Here is a 17272-nt window from a genome sequence, read left to right on the forward strand (position 1 = left end):
AAAATAAAAATCAAACAACAAACATTATTTACGATCAAAACACTCATAAAATCTATAATCAAATATAATAACCAAATCTATAATAAAAAAATCATAACAAAATCAAACTCGCATCCGATAAAAACTAAAACAATTTAACCAGCACTTAATTAGAAACGATATGGCACCTGTCTTCAATGCAACTGGTTAACAGGTAGACAAAAAAAGCAAAAATATGCGAAGTTCAGAAATACGTTTCTATTTTTGAAAACTATTGATTTCAAAATTGATTATTATCATTAGATATTAGGTGAAATCACAGTTATATATCCACAGGAAGTAATTAAGACCTGTCATTATCCAGTGTACGTCATACGACTACAGGAAGAACAAACACCGTCATAATTAAACTTTGAACGAAATGGCAGTGAAACCGTTAACATCGTAAACTTTGAAACCATAAACTTGTCGCTAGGAGCAATAAAAGAGAGCAACAAAAAGAGCAATTAGGTGCGAATTTCAAAAATATTTTCCATTTTTAAAAACATTTAATTTCACAGTTATTATAGTTTTAAGACATCAACTGAAACCACTAAAATGCCCATTTATATCTACATAGAAATCAATTAAGACATTTCCTAATGCGATGTGCGTTGGAGCAAAGTTTCATAGCCAACGGGACCAACGGTTATTGTTATAATTTAAAAAGAAACCAAAAATTCTTTGAAATGAACAAATAAATAAAAATCTAACATTTCATGAAATCTCGTAGTAACAATAGTAACAAAGCCGAGAAACAGATGTTTGAAGCTAATAACCTTTTAAATTATAGCTCAATGGAAACGGGTTGTGGCCTGTGATTACAGAGACGGAGATAAAAATCGACCGAAAAACTATTTAAAAAAGACAAAGCTCGAAAACGCAAAATTATTTGTGAAAACAGATACTTTCAAAAGTCACAACAGACTTGGGATTAATACAAAAAACAACGAATGAAACTTCAACACCTCAGGAAGCCAATTAAACATGTTAATAATGAGACTAAATCACGAGCCCACAAAAAAAAATTCATGAAGAAGCCAAAACTTCGAACAATTTTACATAATGACACTGTTTAAGGCACAAGTTTTATAAGATGTTACCTGAAAGATGTGTAAATCAATGTTTTTCCTACATCTTAACATCAACGAGTCTTCCTTATAAAAGGACTACTTAGACATGTCAACAAAAGAAACCCAAAAACTGAACCGTATAGAAATCTCGAAATTTCTTTATGAAAATATATGGTCGAAGCAATCAGTCTCAACGCACAACCGAGCGCGAAAAAAAAATGAATCAACGAGAATATTTAAAAATTCTAATCAGTAAGACTGAGTTACATGTTGACGACAAGCAAAAGTGAGACAGATGAAACAAATCTTTTTTTAAATTTAATTTGAAAATCGTTAAAACAAACAGCTAGCTATAAACTCAAATATTTAAATCGTCTGAGTTATACCTCTTAGGAAAACAAATAAAACCTAGCGCAATCAGGTATATGATGTCCTACAACGAATAGATAGACAAACTTAGGCAAAATGAAAAGTCCCAAAGTTTTGCGAGATAACTAGGTCTCAGCCCAAAAAGCATAAACTATTCAACAAAAATAATTAACATATCCAGAATAGCCCTTTTCTAACGTTGCGCAACTCTGCTAAAATGTTTCTTTTTTTTAAATTGGACTCGTCAATATCTGATATTTCAACGGGGAAACAAATAAACTTATAAAATTACATCTAGGATAAAAAAAGAAAAATTGAAAACGCGTAGTACCAAAATAAAGAAACCATTAGTTGAAAACAAAATTGTTACCAACCTTAATTTTTACATCACAAAAAATCTATTTCTGCCTGTTTTTACTGAGGTTGCCCCCGAAATTGAGAGAAGTGAGAAAAAAATTTGCAAATTTCAAAAATTCATTCATATTTTCTCAATATATATATATATATATATATATATATATATATATATATATATATATATATATATATATTCAAAGTCCTAACAGACAATAGATGACAACTGAAAATAATCTAGGTTCTTTTATACATTAACAAAAATAACTGTATCCTTGATTGGGGACGCTAAGTCATTGAACTAAGAAAATTTTAAGAATTGAAAACAAAACGCACGAAGTCCATAAAATTTTTACGAAAACAATTGGTCAGAGCCATAAAAACCGTGAGCCTAATTCTGAAACTATACGATAACCTCGTAGAGTCTCGTTTAATGTAAACAGTATCTGTCATTAATTGAGCCCTGATTTGAAATTCTTGTCCGTAATTTACATAAAAATAATTACATAGCGGAAATTTTTTGAAAGAGAAAGGTCGCGCCCCATTAAAATCTGAAAAAAAATTTTCATAAGGATTCATTGTGAGATCAAGATCAGCCCAGATGTTGCTAAGCGTCTAACATAACACTCAATTATAGAAATGATTGCGAAGTAAATCAATTCTATACAAAACTTTTCATTTTGTCAATAAAGAATAATGCATTTTGTATAACTATCAACTTTAAATTTGCAAAAAATTGGCAAAATTATAATTCCAGAAGACTATTAATGACAGCGAGAGTACAACTAGCACTTTTTTGAGATTAAAAATAAATGTTGCTGCCTTTTAAATTTTTGTACTTCCATCATGTTTAGACTTACATCATTTCTTTATGAAAATATATGGTCGAAGCAATCAGTCTCAACGCACAACCGAGCGCGAAAAAAAATTGAATCAACGAGAATATTTAAAAATTCTAATCAGTAAGACTGAGTTACATGATGACGACAAGCAAAAGTGAGACAGATGAAACAAATCTTTTTTTTTAATTTAATTTGAAAATCGTTAAAACAAACAGCTGGCTATAAACTCAAATATTTAAATCGTCTGAGTTATACCTCTTAGGAAAAACAAATAATACCTAGCGCAATCAAGCATATGATGTCCTACAATGAATAGATAGACAAACTTAGGCAAAATGAAAAGTCCCAAAGTTTTGCGAGATAACTGGGTCTCAGCCCAAAAAGCATAAAACTATTCAACAAAAATAATTAACATATCCAGAATAGCCCTTTTCTAACGTTGCGCAACTCTGCTAAAATGTTTCTTTTTTTAAATTGGACTCGTCAATATCTGATATTTCAACGGGGAAACAAATAAACTTATAAAATTACATCTAGGATAAAAAAAGAAAAATTGAAAACGCGTAGTACCAAAATAAAGAAACCATTAGTTGAAAACAAAATTGTTACCAACCTTAATTTTTTACATCACAAAAAATCTATTTCTGCCTGTTTTTACTGAGGTTGCCCCCGAAATTGAGAGAAGTGAGAAAAATATTTGCAAATTTCAAAAATTCATTCATATTTTCTCAATATATATATATATATATATATATATATATATATATATATATATATATATATATATATATATATATACATATATATATATATATATATATATTCAAAGTCCTAACAGACAATAGATGACAACTGAAAATAATCTAGGTTCTTTTATACATTAACAAAAATAACTGTATCCTTGATTGGGGACGCTAAGTCATTGAACTAAGAAAATTTTAAGAATTGAAAACAAAACGCACGAAGTCCATAAAATTTTTACGAAAACAATTGGTCAGAGCCATAAAAACCGTGAGCCTAATTCTGAAACTATACGATAACCTCGTAGAGTCTCGTTTAATGTAAACAGTATCTGTCATTAATTGAGCCCTGATTTGAAATTCTTGTCCGTAATTTACATAAAAATAATTACATAGCGGAAATTTTTTGAAAGAGAAAGGTCGCGCCCCATTAAAATCTGAAAAAAATTTTCATAAGGATTCATTGTGAGATCAAGATCAGCCCAGATGTTGCTAAGCGTCTAACATAACACTCAATTATAGAAATGATTGCGAAGTAAATCAATTCTATACAAAACTTTTCAGTTTGTCAATAAAGAATAATGCATTTTGTATAACTATCAACTTTAAATTTGCAAAAAATTGGCAAAATTATAATTCCAGAAGACTATTAATGACAGCGAGAGTACAACTAGCACTTTTTTGAGATTAAAAAGAATGTTGCTGCCTTTTAAATTTTTGTACTTCCATCATGTTTAGACTTACATCATTTCTTTATGAAAATATATGGTCGAAGCAATCAGTCTCAACGCACAACCGAGCGCGAAAAAAAATTGAATCAACGAGAATATTTAAAAATTCTAATCAGTAAGACTGAGTTACATGATGACGACAAGCAAAAGTGAGACAGATGAAACAAATCTTTTTTTTTAATTTAATTTGAAAATCGTTAAAACAAACAGCTAGCTATAAACTCAAATATTTAAATCGTCTGAGTTATACCTCTTAGGAAAACAAATAATACCTAGCGCAATCAAGCATATGATGTCCTACAACGAATAGATAGACAAACTTAGGCAAAATGAAAAGTCCCAAAGTTTTGCGAGATAACTGGGTCTCAGCCCAAAAAGCATAAACTATTCAACAAAAATAATTAACATATCCAGAATAGCCCTTTTCAAACGTTGTGCAACTCTGCTAAAATGGTTTTTTTTAAATTGGACTCGTCAATATCTGATATTTTAACGGGGAAACAAATAAATTCATAAAATTACATCTAGGATAAAAAAAGAAAAATTGAAAACGCGTAGTACCAAAATAAAAAACCATTAGTTGAAAATAAAATTGTTACCAACCTTAACTTTTACATCACAAAAAAACTATTTCTGCCTGTTTTTACTGAGGTTGCCCCCGAATTTGAGAGAAGTGAGAAAAAATATTTGCAAATTTCAAAAATTCATTCATTTTTTCTCCAAAAAAAAATATATATATATATATATATATATTCAAAGTCCTAACAGACATTAGATGACAACTGAAAATAATCTAGGTTCTTTTATACATTAACAAAAATAACTGTATCCTTGATTGGGGACGCTAAGTCATTGAACTAAGAAAATTTTAAGAATTGAAAACAAAACGCACGAAGTCCATAAAATTTTTGCGAAAACAATTGGTCAGAGCCATAAAAACCGTGAGCCTAATTCTGAAATTATACGATAACCTCGTAGGGTCTCGTTTAATGTAAACAGTATCTGTCATTAATTGAGCCCTGATTTGAAATTCTTGTCCGTAATTTACATAAAAATAATTACATAGCGGAAATTTTTTGAAAGAGAAAGGTCGCGCCCCGTTAAAATCTAATAAAAATTTTTCATAAGGATTCATTGTGAGATCAAGATCAGCCCAGATGTTGCTAAGCGTCTAACATAACATTCAATTATAGAAATGATTGCGAAGTAAATCAATTCTATACAAAACTTTTCAGTTTGTCAATAAAGAATAATGCATTTTGTATAACTATCAACTTTAAATTTGAAAAAAATTGTTAAAATTATAATTCCAGAAGACTATTAATGACAGCGGGAGTACAACTAGCACTTTTTTGAGATTAAAAAGAATGTTGCTGCCTTTTAAATTTTTGTACTTCCATCATGTTTAGAGCATATGGGCTAAAAAAACCATTTTTTCGAAAAAGTCTGAATTTTGAAAAATTTAGCAAATATTCCAGCCAAAAAATGGAATCCAACAATTCATCGGACCTCCTCTGTCTTTGGAGATAAAATCAATTACACAACAATTAACAATTTCATTATATTTTAGCAATATTGACAAAAATGGGGTCAAAATTGACAAAAATTTGGTCAAAAATATGAAAAAACAGCTGAAATACGTCTAATATTCACAAAATTTTAAACCTCGATAACTCCCTAATGAAAGCCAAAATTGAAAAAATCTTTTTAATTCTGTATTCTGCGCTGGATGGGCTTTCTAATGATACCACTCACAATTCTCTACGATTATTATATCGATCGGCCAAAATTGTCTGAACAAAAAAAACCATTTGAGTATATAGTTCCTCCCCCCTTAGAGAGGGGTCGGAACAAAAAGCTTTGTAAAGATGTTTTTCATTAAACAATGAAACAATGAAACCTACAATTGAATTAAGAGCAGATTGCAAATGCTTCAAATTATTTAGTCTCTGTCTTCGTTTTTTGTTTCAATTCAAAAAACTAAATCTCATATATAACTGCTATCAAGTTATATGATTCCAAGTATTGCAATTTTTTAAATAAGGTATTGGAACTATTGTTTCCCTGTTACTGAGAGACAATTTATTCTATTTTGTTTGATAACCGCACGGATGACCATATTGGAGCCCTAAAACACAGAATGTCCGTTATAAAACAATTACATCATAAGATTCTTGAAGTAATTATACCAACGATCCTTTCTCTAGGACAGTTTTCTTAGGCACTTTGCAAAAAGAAAATCGTTTTGCTTAACTAATTGAAGAATTTGATAATCAGAACAAAATGTACAGTTGATTACAATTTGGTGTTTTTCGCCTCTTAACGAGTTTTTGGCCTTCGTACCAAAGATAATTTTAGCAACAGGAAAACCCAGGTTCACCAAAACTGCTTTCTTAAATCATTTTTTCTACTCTAAATGTCGAATTTTTCCATCACGATCTAAAAAAATGCTTTCACGGAACAAAACTAATAGCAGATTTATGCTTCGTTTCTAAGTATTTATTTCCGCTATTCAAAATCAATACTCTGACAATTTTTTCATTTTGTAGTTTTTTGGAAAAATGCAGTTAATTGAAAACAGCATATTAACTTTTATTGAAAATTTCAATTTTTATCCTTTTGTGTTTACCAAATGTTTGACCCGATTTTCAGGAAAAAAGAACAAATACTCGAACTTTAAAACCGTAGCTCAAGCCGATATTGCTTTTCATTTAATACTTGTTGATAGTGAATTTTTTTGTGGTAATTTTCCATTTAATCCTTTTAAAAGCAACTTGATAAAAATGGGAGGCTATTTTTAATAAAGCGCTAACATTTAGGGGCGGGGTCATGGCATGCATTACTTGTGTTTAACAAATGACCTATTAGCGGCTATTATTTATATAAGTGAAAAATTAATGAAATTTCTCTTTACTTGACGTAATAGTGGGAGTTATATAATTGCAAAGTTTTGTAAACAGAAATATTCATGCTGACAACAATCAAAATTGTTTTTCCTCCATTTTTCTGTGGAAAAATATCACCTTGTTTATAAAATTTTAATTTAACCTCTCTCTCATTTAATGAGTTGAGTTCACGGTAACAAATTCCTTTGTCCTGAACTGGTGACTTGACGCAATAATCGCTGAAAAAGTCAAAACTTCCTAATAAAATTCCCTGCTAAGCCCCCGTGTAAATGTCAGATTAAATTAAATCTAACAGTTCAAAACTCGGTCTAGTAAATTTCCCATTTGATTCACATGTAATTCAAACTGATTGCTCCTTTTGTTCTTATTTGAAGTGTGATTTTCTTTATTGTTCATTTCAGGGTCGGAAAGCGCCTCATATTTGTACGCGTCAAAGCCATCAAGGCGCGTTATGAAATTAATCAGATTCATTGGTCCGTGGTTGCTAGTTGGCGGCGGCCCCCAACGACGATCAAATAGCATGCACAGACGCTATACCACACATGTGGCGAACCGACATAGCTCGTGTTTGTCAAACAAACACTTCGGAAGCAATGACGTCACGCACGTTTTCATCCCGAATCACGCCTCGTTTGAAAATCACGTGACTTGTGGCGAAGTTGTAGGCAACCATGTAATTCACCGAGACGAGACCCCGATTACGGACATGCACCAAATACACGACACGAGAACGCGAGTTGGTTCTCGTCTCGCCACGAATCGGAATTTTGCCCAAAATTGTAACAGTCACTGTAATAACACAGCAAGTAATAATACAAACGCTAACCATCACCGAAACGCAGCTTATTACAGCGTAATCGATAACGTCCACGATTCGGTTTCAAACTCGGTTTCGATTCCCAAAAATGATTTTCACCAATCGCCAAATCATCACAGTTATCATCAACAAAACAATGTGACGATGTGTAACAATAATAATAACAATTACAGCAGGTGTTCATGTGCCAATATGAACAATGTAAACAACGTAAACAACAACAATAATAATAACCATCATCATCATCTTGATCATCACTCAAATTCGCACCTTGAGAACGTTCTAGAATCGTTTGTGGCCCGATTGGAAATGATACATTCTTCGCCCCTGGATAAAAATGAACTTTCGGAAAGTACCAGAGACATGTTAGAACAGTGGGGTTATTTAGCCCGAGTTGTTGACAGGTTTTTTGCGGTTGTTTATTTTATAGTTAATGTTCTGTGTTTAACTCCATTTATACCTTTCTATGCGGGATGGGAGTATAAGTAATGTTGTTTATATATCAGTAGTCTCAATGTTAGATCTGCCATTATTTTTGTTGTCAATTAAATATTTACATATACATTTTTCATAGAATCTAAAACTCTATAATTTGTCGATAAAGGAATAAATATTGCCCGGGTGACGTTTTTCAAATTCTGGCCCTCTGAGCAGATCTTGGCGCGCTAATGGTTCACATTTCACCGACAATGACTTTTACTGACAATACTGAATTTTTGAATTTTGGTAGCGGCCCCGTCGCCATGAGTGCAACTTATGAAAAGACCATTTTTGACGGACATTGCGTATGAAAAGACCTCTGCTCGACTTTAGACGTGGTTTTGACTTTAACCGTAACTCAAAGGATAGTCTTGATATTGGATCCACAGTATATGATATCCTCGACTTTGTCCCGGTAATAGACGATGTCCTTGAATTTGACTCGATGTCTCGGCAATGAAAGCTGTCCTCGACATTAGGCTAAAATTCTTGTAGTTCATTATATATTGTTTTCCCGAGTGTTTGTAGTAAGGTCTGTATTGGATCAGTTGGTGAGATCCCGGACTAAGTTTCGTGTAGGCTGAGAGAATCATCTCAACTCAGAAAACGTTTTTTCTAGAAAAACCCGATTTGGTTCATGCCCGACTAATAAAAATAAATCAGGCTTGACTTCATTATTGTCTTCAACTATTTTAATAAAGTCAATATTTGCCCCCTCCCCCAACATGAAATTATCAGGCTTTTCATTAAGTGGAGCTGCAATCCAATTGGGATAAGATGATGAATATCTGAACCGGTTGATACTCACAAAAATGGGCCACGATTATACTGTCGGTACAAAAAAATGGCCATGAGTCGAATTCGTCCGCTTTAGCGCAAACTAACAAAAATATTCTGACAAGACGCTTTAATGTATCGACGGTGTGCGCCTATGCAAAATTTTTCGACAATGAAATGAAAGTGTGACGATTCGAAAATTTGAAAATGGGATCAGACTGGGTGATGCAAACGAAAAGAGACCGTGATCAGCTAATCTGACAAAACGTTGAAAATATGCGCAATTGTGCGCTCATGTGCTTATCAGTGCTCTCATGTGCTCAAAAGCTGCTCAAAATTGCGCAATTTAAGACAGACATAATCCGAAGGAATAGACATTGCAAGAATTTGCGAATATGACACAACAATCGAGACAGGTCAAACTGCGCGAGTCATCAGACAAAATTTAAATACAATCTCAAACTCTTGCTTCTCATTATAATTTAATTCATGTCATATTTTCCCCAAGAGCCTCTGAAACCGTTTTTCAGAAAAATACAATTTTAACTCACGGTAGTAACTGTTAAAACGTCCAGCAAATAAAGCAGATGTTTTTATTCTCTCTCATTTTAGTATAATTATTTAAAAGCTTAATAACAAAAATTACAAAAACTTTAAGACCAATTTTTTCGCCATGCTGGAACAACTCGTTTTTTTTCACCTGCTTGACATTTTTAGTGACGCTTGTCTGAGCTTGCAGTGCATACTAATAAGTTACTGAGTTAGAAGCATACAAAACTTAAAAATAAACTTTTTTTAATTCAGCGTTTAATGAGATTATGCATGAAATTATCAAGTAACGAGCGTTTTTTGGACTTAATAATGGAAAAAAAACGCGCTTATGACTCAAACTTGTGGTTTTATGTTTCGAAATAGTGGTCAAGATAGTGCAATTTATTCAGGCCTATTGGTATTATCATTGGAATTTGTGGTCTCAATATTCAGTATATTGTGCTTATGAGTCAGATCAGCTGGACAAGATTGGACAGATCAGTGGAATGATGGAACAGAGCACAAGAGTTGAACTGGATGGCAAGATGTTGGAGATCATCAACGCTGTGGAGGACCAGAACACAAGAGATGTCATCAGGGAACTGGCAGTGATATTTAAAGAAAAATCGGAGTTAGACGAAAAAAGGTTTGCTAAAGTTGGAATGCTAACTTGAGACCTAAATGAAAGACTCAGCCACAGCAAAAAATTAATCATATCCAGAAAAATTGCCTGTCATCTTTTGCAGTGAGTGAATCTCCCAAAGGAAAACTGGGGTTTTTTTTCAGCGTTGGCAGCAATGATGTGTTAATTCTAAAAATTCCCCAAGATAAAACTCCTAATATTAAAAGTTGAACATCCAAACTGATAAAAAAAAATGTTCTGGACCTTTCTACCAGCTACAAGAGACGGATTGTTTGAATCAGTTTCTAACTTCTATGATTAAAATGCTAATCGTTGTCCACTGAACCACAGTCAATTGCAAAACGCTTTTTTTTAAAAAAAAGAACTTCCGGTTGAGGTGACTTTGAATGACCAGAAATAAAGCCGTTTAATGTTTTTGGTTTTACTGACATCGACATCATAAGCGGCAAAACCTAGCACTATTTTTGAATGATTTCAATATTAATGTCATGCTAAATATTGGCTTGGTCTCCCACTTCAACAAAATTGAAAAATCTCATCAATGGGAGAAAAAAACAGAAACCTCCCGATCAAGGAACCCAAAGTAATAAAGTTAGAAAATGGCGTCTTGTGTCATGGAAATTGAGAAGTATGAGTAACAGACAAAATTTTGATATAATACGATTTTGAAACACTGAACCGACTTGACCCAGAAAATTCCTGATAAGTGGAAAGCCGCATCCTCAAAAGCAGAAAACCATTTATTACAGTGGATTAAACGAAGTTAGCAAGGAAACTAGCAAGGTTCACTTCTGTCTACAAAATTGTTCTTTGTTTTCATCAAGATCTTCCAGATGTTATCGTTTTTGTAAATCCGTACTCAATCCCTCACGAAACAAGTTATTGGTTATGAAAGGACGCCACTGGGAACTGGTAGAGTTCCCAGTGGAACTTTATGTCTGTTAACAACATAGAACGTGCAGTCAAGAACTGTCTCTAAATTGTTTTTAAAGGGCACGATAAAAAGTTGAAATTTCCCGATAAAACTTGACATTTTTCTCTACTGTCAGTGAAATAGGAGCGTATCTCTGCTTTGATTTGTCATGTTGAAACACATGTTGATATTTCGATGAAGAAAAAATTTCGGCTTATTAATTATTGAGTGGAAAAAAAGAAAAGAAACATTAAAACATTGATAAAACTGAGTCTCTGCGAATCACTTTTAATTTCTGACATTTCTCATAATTTCCGAGAGCAACGTTGTCTTTGCGTACATATCTAATCATTTAAAAAGTCTGAATAGAAGTATTTAAATGAATTACAGTAAAAAACAGGCTATTTGAACCAATTGTGACTACAGATTATTCTACAACTCCCAATGTTTCTTCAATTGAACGCAAGTTTGATGCTTATAAAACTAGCCGAAAGCAAAGTATGAGAAATTGTATTGCTGGATCTTCATCAAGACTAAGGGCGGGACTGCCAATGACTTTCATGAAGCCAAATAAACGCACAAAAAATCCGGAGATGACAATGTTGTTCGACCGAGAACACATCAATCTGCTGTCCAAATATGCATTTACAAGAAAGATATTTGGTTTGAAGGATCGCATTCTACATGTAAGGTGGATGTTGGTCGAGCTAAGTTTTAGCAGCATGACTGTCGATTTTATGCCTCAAGATTAAGAAAAAAAAATTGCTGCTTCTACTATTTTATTTTCCCTTTACAGTGATGTATTTATTTAAAATTCTGTTCACTTTTTAGATTGTTAGAAAAATTTTCATTTTTTCGAATTTTTTTTTAAAAAGTTCAAATCTTTCAAATTTTTCCAGACGTGTTTTTAAAATCTTCTGATTGGGAGAAAACAAGGTTTTTTTAACGAACGAACAGAATTAAAAAAGACAGGCACGCAGCACAATGACAGCCATTTGTGAATTAATCAACCATATAACGCTGTTTATTAAAACACATCTCGCTATTCTTCCCTGAATTGTCAATTTCACAAATGATTTTTATACCATAAACGGACAAAAACTGCTCTACACGAGCCACTCTGCTTGTTCAACCGGCAGTCCAGCACAAAAACCACACAGATCTTTAAAAAAATCCGAAACTAGGTAATTATAAACAACCGAGATCATATATCTAACAAAGTTAACTTGACATTTCTAGTCCCTCACGACGACAAGTGATTCTCACTCGGGTACAATCTTCTTACGGCATACCTGCCCCACAACATGAATTGGGCTGATACGAAGACTGTACTTCACCGAGACGATCAAGTGTTTGTATCAGCGCCTGTGCCAAAGCCTAAAGACGGCTGCTTAAAATCTGAGAACTATTGCGAATCTAATGGACTCAAGCACAGTGTGACCAAAACAAAAACCATGAGATTCCATTGCAGTCAAAGAAAACCCAAAATGGAACAACTTAACCTTGAACTAAATTTAACCAAAAAACTCAAAATCTCCACTCACTGGATTTCTTGCTAAGAAAGCAAAAAGAACTAGCAACTATATCAACCGACTCCTATCATACAAAAAGATCAATTTAAACACAACGTTAAAACGCTCTGTGTTTGTGGTCACATCACCAGCTAACTAATGACTTGGTATTTTTTAGTTGACAACCAAATTTCAACAACACAATTTGAAAAACACGTGTCCAATTCTACTCGAATAATTGCCAAATATTGATTTGAAGAAACAGCTCAAATGAAAGAAGCAACATACTCGATGAAACCTCGGTGCCTCTTTAATTACTGCCTCTTTACAATCAATTCTCAAAACACAAGATGATTTAATGAAATGTAGTCTTTTGCCTGTTTTGCTAAACCCGAACAAAAGTTCGTTGAAAAAAAATACAGATAATCTGAAAGATGCTTTTAAAACCAGCATTCGCAACAGTCAACCAGTTTCGGATCGCGACATGACTGCAATTAACAATTATATCCATTTTCACCAAGCATCAGCCAACGCATCTAACCGCGCCAATTGCAACCCGGGTCGAGATTTGGTCAAAAAAATAATGTAAGATTTTCGGTGAATAGCGGTGAAATTTTTTCACCGCAAAGCGCCCGCATCTGTTAGCGTTGAATGCGCTAAATTTTTGCGGTTTTTAGCGGTGAAAAAAATTCACCGGATTTCTTACAAAAAAGAAATTGCCGTACACGTGTTCGAACCCCTCACCTCCTGCGTCTCAATTACTTCTTATTCCACTGCGCCATCTGTTACTTTCTGCAGTGCTATATCCTGTGAATATAAGACACGCGCTGAAATTAACGCGGTGAATATTTGTAAGATCTGCGATTTTAGCGGTGAAAAAAATTTTTCACCGCATTCTGATGGTAGCGGTGAAAATTTTCTTTTCACACCCAGTATTAGACCTCGACTTTTGAACATACTTTATAACTCTAGTAGGGGTGGTCCAATATTGACTACAAATACACAGTCCAGCTCCTAGTTAAAGTCGAGGTAAAGTCTTTTCATGGGTCCAGACAAGGTCTTTTCATAAAAAATTAAGGTCGAGCATTGTCTTTTCATGAGTCGAGGATTGCATTTTTGTGGGATTAACAATGGTTAACTTCTCTTTACTTCTTTGTGTAGATTTATAATATCTACCAACAACACCAAACTAGCGTTGCAACAGGCAGTCCACCTTCAAAAACCCGGTGGAAGTTTGCCAAAAAATCTTAAGAAATATTGAATTCTTAAGATAAATTAGTTTTTGCAAGTAACCTTTATACCGAATTTGTTCGGCTGAAATCAACTGGTTAACAAAGCTCTAACAATCGAACTCTCAGCGGCAATGAGTTTATTGTTGTAATTTAGTTTATTTGGTTCTAAAAAATTGTTTTTTGAAAAATATATTTATAACCCCGCAGTTTGCTTTTTGATAAAAAATGAGAAACAGCGCAAAATTTGAACAGTCAAACCTATTGACTACGTTATAAGCACCAGCCATTTTTCAGCACCAATGTTAATTTTTTGAGTCCAGCCAGAACATCTTGGGTCGAGCTAATGTCGAGCAGCATATTTGGGTCGAGCTAAAGTCCAGCATCAAAAATTTTGTTCGAGCTAAAGTCCAGTTGAACGATTAGGTCCAGCTAAAGTCTTATCATGGGCTGTTTGAGTTGAGCATGGTCTTTTCATACCACTTTTCTGTCGAGCATGGTCTTTTCATAAGTCGATGTCTAAGCCTGGGCGGCATTCTGCTGGCAGCGGTGAAAGGTTTTCTTTCACCGCTTAATCGGTGAAAAAGAAAATTTCACCGCATAAAAGTTTTTCAACGCATTCATCGCATTGAACGCAAATCTTACATTCTTACTCAAATTCACAGCAAATCGTACATCTTTTAGCGATTTTTAGCGCTGACACCTCAACCCGGGAACATAAGAGATAGCAACTCAAACAGGACCGTAGCATCTTGTTGATATCGTTACCCAAACACAGCTTACCGAAATCAACCGAACGACCTCAGATCCTCAACATTACCAAAACGAACTACTCCATGCACCCTGATAACTACCTCAATACAACCCCATTTGTCTCATGATACTGATCAGCCTATCAATACTGATTTTGAAATAACCGAGCCATCGTTCCTTCCAGAGATTAAATGGTCTCAACTCAACACAGACAAACCTATAATAACAATAGACGCAAACTCAGTGCCAAATTTGTCATCACATCAAAACCAATTGAAAAACCAAATCTCCTACGCTCAATTTACAGAAACAAATATCCTGACTGTCGTTCAAGATTGCACGAATGGCAATGCGATCAACTTCAACAAAACACAAAAAAAATGATTCGGGAGCTTTTCTACATATGAGCAAACAAAGTGTTAAGATTTTTGCACTGCAGACTTACTACCAGAGTTGTGCTTTTTGCAAACCCATATGTGTTGCAGGTCAACGCTACTCCTATTTACAATTTTAGCCATGTCTTCAAGTTTAGCTTTATGTACAAGTGTTTTGGAGCAGTCAACTAACATACAACCGAGACTAATGTATAAAACAGTCAAAAACATTGCCATATTCGAGTAATTAACTTTTTTGCAAATTTTACACCGCCTTCATCCTGTGAACAGTGTTTTTTCAATTCATTATATGTTTCATTCCTATTGGATAGACGGAGTTTCTGATCGAAAACTAATCTGCTAACCGACAGCCAGAGTATTTCTTTCGCACACCCATAAGTATTTTAGTCCATTACCTCTCATGTTTCAATTTTTTATGTCTTCAGTTCTAAATTTATGTACAATTATGAGCAGTCAGCTAACTTACAACTGAGCCTAATGTGTAATACTTTCCTACACATTACCATATTGGAGTACTTCAAATTTTTTCAATTTGTTTTTTTTTCATGCTCTGAACAGTGCTTTTTTAATTCATTGTCTATTTCCTTGCTATCGGCTAGACGGAGTTTCTGGTTTTAAAAAATGCTGTCATTGTTTAATCTGTTGATCAGCTAAAAACGGTTCTTCGCAGGTTCAGTTCTTCAGAAGTGAAATTGGCAATAATTGGATGTTTCAGTCCTGTTGATATTCAGCAACTGCAGATTGGTAAATTCAGAGTTTCCAGTTTATAATGGGCTCTTCAAATGAATCAACAGTGCTGACTTGATTAAAAAATTGAACAAAAATTACCATGGTTGACTATTAAAGACTCGAGATCACGCTACAAGATTGGTGGTTCCTAGGCAAAGTTATTTGCTTTCAAAAAGTTGCTATTTGAAGTAGCTGTAGATTGTTGCTGTTGTTTTTTCTCTTGTTCTTTTGCAAATTTTCCGAGCGAAAAAAAGGGGACTTGGCTTCTCTCGGCTGTATTGACACAAAAATATATTGTTTCTGATTGTGTTACGTCTCCACGTCCAGATGGTGGCTTTAGAGGAAGTTTTGTTGACAAAATTCAACATTATTTGATTTTTCAGTAATGCAGAAGGACAAACATCCGTGTGCTTCGCGCATAAACTTTTTATTTGGCATGTTCTTAATCCAATTTCATTTTGTCCCCTCTTCAGTGCTTCACTTCGGAAGTTTGAAAAGGTCATGATGTCAACAACAAATCATCTGTAGCATCAGACAGTATCACATCAGTGTTTTTCATCTACCAGTTTCACAAGAAGAAATATAACCTTGAGTTGGATAAACAATGGCAACGGAAAACTATTCAAGAGTTCCAACTGATTGATGACTGTGATAACTCTGATCCCAGTGATCCATTTCGGAGTTTTTCATAGGAAACGCTCAATTTCACTGAGGTCTTTTCTAGACGGTGATACGGTTGAACCCATTAGAAGTAGTTTCTCGAAGCGGTCTTAACCTACTCAAGGGTTGAACTTGGTGTCTCATTTGTGAATCTACTTGCTGTTCCCGCTTATTAAACTCCAGCTGTGACATGACACCGGACTTTGGTTCACTTCATCTGCGATGAAAATGTTCACTCAATTCTCAATTTTGGCTGAGTTAGGTGATATGAGGAATCACAGTCTGAGGAGGCACCAAACACCACCCAAAAAAAGAAATTTTGAAGCAACTTCAGGAAAAACTCACTGGTGACCTCATTTTCAAAAGTTCTCATTTGGGGCTTTTGCAGATCCACAAGTATTACTGTCCATCGCTACTTCTGTTCTAAGTTTTTTAATGTCTTCACTTCTAGGCTTACGTACAAAATTTGTTTTTGTCCAGTCAACTACTTTTCAATTGAGCCTTTTGTATAATACAATCAATCACATGACCATAAGGGAATAATTCACATTTTTTTTTCAATTTTGTTTTCCTTTTTATCCTCTGAAAAGTGCGGAAAAAAGTAATAGTTGTATTTAAAAGTAACCGTAGTCTTGTTGATATTCAGCAAATTAATTCTGCTCAAAACTTCTTCGGCGAGGAAAATGTTGGCTCAAATCGCAAACGTGGCTAAGTTAGGTGATAAAGACACCTGATATTGCACACCTAAAATATGATCGAAAGTTTGCGGAAAAACTAAATGGTGACCTCATATTCAAACAA

At 33.9% G+C, this 17272-nt stretch overlaps 1 protein-coding gene across 1 annotated transcript in view; it reads left to right on the forward strand.

Annotated features, from left to right (window-relative positions):
* The window catches only part of LOC142349975 (dnaJ homolog subfamily C member 8-like), a 440478-nt gene that overhangs the window by 371671 nt on the left and 51535 nt on the right, over window positions 1–17272 (forward strand). The window lies entirely within an intron of this gene.

Source organism: Convolutriloba macropyga, chromosome 11, assembly GCF_964194025.1.
Source record: "Convolutriloba macropyga chromosome 11, txConMacr16.3, whole genome shotgun sequence".
Classification (NCBI taxonomy): domain Eukaryota; kingdom Metazoa; phylum Xenacoelomorpha; order Acoela; family Convolutidae; genus Convolutriloba; species Convolutriloba macropyga.